The sequence below is a fragment of the Mya arenaria genome, chromosome 11 (assembly GCF_026914265.1).
Source record: "Mya arenaria isolate MELC-2E11 chromosome 11, ASM2691426v1".
Lineage (NCBI taxonomy): Eukaryota > Metazoa > Mollusca > Bivalvia > Myida > Myidae > Mya > Mya arenaria.
This window is the reverse complement of record NC_069132.1, coordinates 54,188,959-54,196,177: the sequence shown is the minus strand read 5'-3', so window position 1 is coordinate 54,196,177 and position 7,219 is coordinate 54,188,959.

Below are 7,219 nucleotides of genomic sequence, written 5' to 3'. Positions count from 1 at the left end.
TTTGAAATAGCAACTATGTTTCTTTTTGCACAAAAATACTTTTTTCAATATATTTTATTTGTGTTATATTCAATTTTGCCCGAGTATGACTTATATCAGATTTAAGCTATGTTCTCAATTGAGCTAGAATCACATGCTTTTAGATAGAGTTTTTGACCCTACAAAAGTATTTTTAAATATGTCTCATGATTATCAATGGTCATCAAATGTAAAGAAAAAGGAAATAGATACTTGTCAGAAAGATTGAAAGTGTTTAAGTTGTTGACAAACATGTATATATATCAAGTCATGTGTTTGGAATGTATTTTGTTTATTTATTTCTAATGCTATAAATATGAAATGAAATAATGATAATTTGCTTGTTATTTATAAACAATAGTGTATGCATTTGCAGATGAACAAAATAATTGCTAGATTTTCATCTTCGTCCGCTCCCACTTTTTCCTCCACTTCTTCAATTTTATTAACTCAAATAACGATGTTGAAATAGGGTTCCAGAAACCTACAGTGTTGATGTGTTACGAGCGTGTTTGTGGGTTGTCATAAACACGAATATACAGGAGTCAAAAGTCAAGGTCAGAGTGACCTTGAATGCAAACTACAATTCCTAGACCTATGGTCATCAAACTTGACATGAAGGTTGGGCTTGACCAGTAAATGACCCCTACTGATTTTAGGGGTCAAAGGTCAAGGTCACAGTGACCTTAAATGCAAACTCTACAAATTCTGGACCTATGGTCATCAAACTTGACATGGAGGTTGGGCCTGACCAGTGTATGACCCCTATTGTTTTTAGGGGTCAATGGTCAAGGTCACAGTGACCTTGAATGCAAACTCAACAATTCCTGGACATATGGTCAACTATCTAACTAATTTGACATGCAATAAGAAAGAGCATGAACACATATTCAACCGTAAAATGGTCATCATAAAAAAAAAAAAATGTCACCCCACGCCCTTATTTAAAAATAATTTGGATGAAAATCTAGCAATTGATTTATATTGGCCTTTAAGGGGCTGGTTCAGATATTTCATTGTGGCATCTTTCAAATTCTAAACTTTGTGAAATTCAGTTAAGAGACTTATTAACAACGATGAACTGTATATGTTCAAGTAAACAATAAATGTCCTGTTCTGTTTCGGTATTAATATTATAAACACCAAACAGTATTTGGCATATACTCGATTAAACAGAATTTTGAAAATGAAAAATATAATGAAAACAACAGGGACAAGCCTAGTTGTCTACAATTCTAAAATACACCTGTTTAAGAGGCACACACAACAAAAAACAACACATACACAAATACAAACATCACAAATTGTCCAAACATACTTAAAAAAGCTTTATCAATAAATGATTTACTTGATAATCAAGCATAAAAATATTAAGGTCTCCATTGCATTTGTGACTAACTCAGTTAGTGAAATAAAATGCTAATTTGAATTGTTGATGTTTTATCATTGGAACAAACATTTTTTTCACATCTCATAGATTTTTTTTTGTTGAAGTCAGACCACAAATATGCAAACAAGTCCGATTAATTGATATCACATCATTATTATTATAAATACTCTTTTTCTTGATGAATACATATGTGTATGTTCTATCATATAAATATTTATTCTATTTTAAAGCTTTGCCCAAACTGTATTTCATTTTACAAGCTTGGCTGATTTTTTTAGAAAAAGTTTTAAGTAATGTGATGGACAATCCATTGTCATGCAAATATTAAATGATTGGTGAGTGCTTAAAGATTAACAGTGATCAACTATCGTCTCATAATATAGAAATACTGTGTTTTCTGCACCTTTCTTTCAAATTAAACACTGTATCCTTCATAGGACCATTGTGATATTTATTCAGCCTTTTCGGTAAATTAAAACAATTGTATTAATTGTGGTACATCCTATTTGGGAGTAAGAGTGAATCTTTCAAATAAAAGTTGGTATACATTTTGTCAGTGACATAGCAAATACTTCAGACATGTATATCCCATTTACGACCCCCCCCCCCCCCTCCCCTCGAAAAATAATAAAATAAATAAAAATAAATAAATGAGAACACCAATTTTGAAGATATTTAAATGAAACTTGGTACACATGTTGCCAGTAACAGAATGCAAAATATGGCAAGGCCCGTAACTCTGACTAAAATATTTATACAGTTATGCTCCTTTTTCGATAAAAAGCAACCCAGACAAGCATGTTGTGTTTGTTCCTTGGCCCTCTTGTTGTTTATCCAGACAAGCATGTTGTGTTTGTTCCTTGGCCCTCTTGTTGTTTATCCAGACAAGCATGTTGTGTTTGTTCCTTGGCCCTCTTGTTGTTTATCCAGACAAGCATGTTGTGTTTGTTCCTTGGCCCTCTTGTTGTTTATCCAGACAAGCATGTTGTGTTTGTTCCTTGGCCCTCTTGTTGTTTATCCAGACAAGCATGTTGTGTTTGTTCCTTGGCCCTCTTGTTGTTTATCCAGACAAGCATGTTGTGTTTGTTCCTTGGCCCTCTTGTTGTTTATCCAGACAAGCATGTTGTGTTTGTTCCTTGGCCCTCTTGTAGAAATAAATATCCAATGTAATCCATTTTAATTCAAGTAATATTTTGATTAATTCACCCAGCCCCAATTTTTCAAAACTTCTTAAGCTTAACGGGCGTAAGTCGCTTAACGGGCATAAGTCGCTTATTTAAATTAGCCAAAATGCATACTAAAATTGGATATTGATCAATGAAAAATGGTTTCTTCAAATTACCATAGAGATTTTTTTTATACAATTTCTAAAAAATCTTAAAGAAGTAAATATAACGCATACTATAGAACAACAAAAATAGTGAGTTTAGCTTAATCCTGTTATAAGGGACTTAAGAAGTTTCGAGAAATTGGGCCTGATAATCACATAACAGCAATGAAGTAGCAATTGTCCTTAATATGTTGAGTTCCATGGCATTTTTGCCATAATTATCATTTATGTAACCTATAATGGAATTGTTGACAAAGTTGCAATGGATGTTTTTAAGGGGCTATACACCGTATTGTGAAATAGCGAAAAAAAGGAGGAAAATTGTCGAAAACTGACATGAACTTGGTATCGATGTGTAAAATGCATTGAAACTTTTAAACTAACTGAAGTAACACATAGTTTACAATCGATTAGTTTTTTTTCCGTATTTTTCCATTAAAAAAGATTGCTAGGTATGTATACCTAGCAGAATTCATTCTTAGGCGTGATTTGCTAGTCGATGTTATCACGGGATATTACCAGGTTAATTAGGTATATAGCTTAAATATTCCAAGTGTTTAGAGTAAACCTTCGTAGCACAGTGGATACAACACTGGTCTGCAATTTTGGCAACACCTGTTGAACCCGGTCTCCAACTCGATTTTTAGGTCAACTATTCAAAGAATAAGTAGAGCTATACTACTTGCCCAAGCGTCGGCGTCACACCTTGGTTAAGGTTTTGCATGTAAGCACCTTTAAGTCATTATCTCAGTAAATACACCATGTATTGCATTGAAACTTTAGATATCTAACCTACTAAATTAATGTAAGATAACACTTATTTGTATTTAATGCAAATAATGGGCCTTTAATAGTTGACTTAGAAATTCTGGTTAAGGTTTTGCATCTTAGCACACATAGGTTAATATCTCAGCAACTACTTGATGTATTGCATTGCAAAATAATACACTGGCACATATCCAATCTACTTAAATAACCAAGTCAAATTTTGGCCCTTTTTTTATTTGACAGAAATTCGAATACATCATGTATTGCATTGAAACTTTATACGCAGGCTCCCAACCATTCAAGCTTTTTAATCAATCAGGAAAGATAACTCTATCTTTTATATTTTATCATTTTTGCCCCTTTATTATGTGACTTAGAAATTCTGGTAAGGTTTTACATGTTAGCACACAAAGGTTAATATCTCAGCAACCACTTCTTTGAGACTTTATACAATGGTACTCAACCACCCAACCTACTTGAATAACCAAGTTAGATAACTGTATTTTGCAAATAATGGCCCTTTATTATTGGACTTAGAAATTCTGGTTAATTTTTTTCATGTAACCACATTCATGTTAATATCTCAGCAAATACATCACGTATTGCATTGAAATCTTATCGAATTTTACAGTGATTCATGTTTCGTCAAAACTTTTCAATCCTAACACTGAAAAGGGTAATAGTCAAGCTGTGACAGCTCTTGTTTTTGGTACTTTTTGCAATTATGATATCAAAAAGTAAAACATTTTATTAATTTAATTGTTCTGAGATTCATCAAAGAAAAAAGCTTTTTTTGTGCCAATCTGGTGTATAGTCCCTTTAAACTGGAGCCTATTTAATATTCAAGTTACCTGTAGCTAGTTTGGGTCAGTTTGTAAAGTACTCTGTGCAGTCACAAGAAATGTAATGTCATTCCATTAAAAGTATGTGAACTTGTGTGTTTTGCCAAGGTTGATTTTCTGGTATTTTGTTGTTGTACATTTTAAATTGTATATAATGAATGCATTAAATTGAAATTTGCAGACACATTTAACTACACACAAAATCTCAATTTTAAAAAATTGGTACGTCGTGAATTGAAGTGTTGTAAAGTAATGACTGCAATGTTATAAATTTGTATTTAATTATTTGCATTTCGTTCTAAATGTGTGAATGCTTTGTCAATTACAGCATTTTGATAGTTATTGCATAAAATGCATGAGTTATTTAAAGTAAACAAAATGTGCAACAAATGTAATTTCAATCAGGTGGATTGGATGGAGTAACTGTTTATTATCATATTGACGAGCTCACCATGCCATAAGTGTTATGGGCGTATATGAAGATTGTTATTTATCAGCACACCACTTATTGCATGGTAACAGTTTACAAATACTTATTGCATTTGTAACAGCTCACAAATACTTATTGCATGGATACAGTTTACAAAAACTCATTGCATGGTAACAGTTTACAAATACTTATTGCATGGTAACAGTTTACACATACTTATTGCATGGATACAGTTTACAAATACTCATTGCATGGTAACAGTTTACAAATACTTATTGCATGGTAACAGTTTACAAATACTCATTGCATGGTAACAGTTTACAAATACTTATTGCATGGTAACAGTTTACAAATACTCATTGCATGATAACAGTTTACAAATACTTATTGCATTGGTAACAGTTTACATATACTCATTGCATGGTAACAGTTTACAAATACTCATTGCATGGTAACAGTTTAGAAATACTCATTGCATGGTAACAATTTACAAATACTCATTGCATGGTAACAGTTTACAAATACTTATTGCATGGTAACAGTTTACAAATACTCATTGCATGATAACAGTTTACAAATACTTATTGCATTGGTAACAGTTTACAAATACTTATTGCATGGTAACAGTTTACATATACTCATTGCATGGTAACAGTTTACAAATACTTATTGCATGGTAACAGTTTACAAATACTTATTGCATTGGTAACAGTTTACAAATACTTATTGCATGGTAACAGTTTACAAATACTTATTGCATGGTAACAGTTTACAAATACTCATTGCATGGTAACAGTTTACAAATACTTATTGCATTGGTAACAGTTTACAAATACTTATTGCATTGGTAACAGTTTACAAATACTTATTGCATGGTAACAGTTTACAAATACTTATTGCATGGTAACAGTTTACAAATACTTATTGCATTGGTAACAGTTTACAAATACTTATTGCATTGGTAACAGTTTACAAATACTTATTGCATGGTAACAGTTTACAAATACTTATTGCATGGTAACAGTTTACAAATACTTATTGCATGGTAACAGTTTACAAATACTCATTGCATGGTAACAGTTTACAAATACTTATTGCATGGTAACAGTTTACAAATACTTATTGCATGGTAACAGTTTACAAATACTTATTGCATAGATACAGTTTACAGATACTTATTGCATAGATACAGTGTACAAATACCTATTGCACTCTTAAAGTTTACAAATACTTATTTCATGTTAAGAGTTCATTTAGCATACTTGCTGATATCAGAATCGATGCATTTATATATACAAACAAAAAACAAAGAAAACCACTTTAAAATATTGAATAACAAATACTTTCTCTCTCAATATATACACAGTGTAATTTATTCAAAGTGTATATTCCTCTTGCAGGCATTCATTTAAATATCTTAATTTTGCGATTGTGCTTGTAAATATTCAGAGGGATATATTTGCATAATATTAATGTATGATATACATGTTAACTACGAGTGGTTAATTCATTCCTTTACTTGTTTCAATCACAGAAAAGGGGAATAAAAACATATTTATGAAATGATTCAGTAGTCTTTCAGCATGAATATTTTGTTCTACAACAATGCAATATCACGTCATATTTGCAGGTGACGCCGTTCAAAAAAGGTTTAAGCTGAAAAGCTGATGTTGTTATGTCTCATTTATTCATCTTTTTTGGAATAATAAAACAATATTATTAATAGTAGTAGATCTTATTTGGGAGTAAGAGTGCATCTTTGAAAAAAAATCAAGTTTGTTGATAAAGCAGGATATTAATACTCGGGTTGTTATGCACTTCATTTAGTGTGGGGAATTATCTCTAAATAGCTTACTTCGTTTAAATTTTGAATGAACTCGCGCTCCGTCACAACCCAGTTGTTTGCATAGTTCAAATGAATATTTTTTGAGACTAGGTCAGGCGAATTCATTGGCATCTGAGTGAGACAAATTTGGCGAATACGCTTCAACGGATCTCTATTTGTATGCATCTGATTAAGTCTTGTTAGTTTTATTTATACAGCAAATCTTAAATCTGCACCCTCACAGATTTACCAATTTTACAAAAAAAAAAAAAAAAATTGTCTTGGAAAGACCAATGTTTTGCATAAATATCTGCTAACCAATGATAAAAGATTGCTGACAAAAAAATCCGATCGCAGATTTTCATATTAAACTAACGGTTTAAGAAAAAATGCATAAAACATCAAAATGCATAAAACATCATTTTTTGAACTTAATTATTAAAAACTGCGATCAAATTTTTTGTCAGCAGTCTTATATAACTTGGTTTCCATGGAAATTCGCAAAAATTGGCACGTTCCAAGACAAAAAATTAAAAAGTTGTCAAAACGTTCAATCTGTGAGAGTGCAGCTTTAAGGCGTTTTTGTTGATAACAACCTAGATTTAATTTTGGTGTC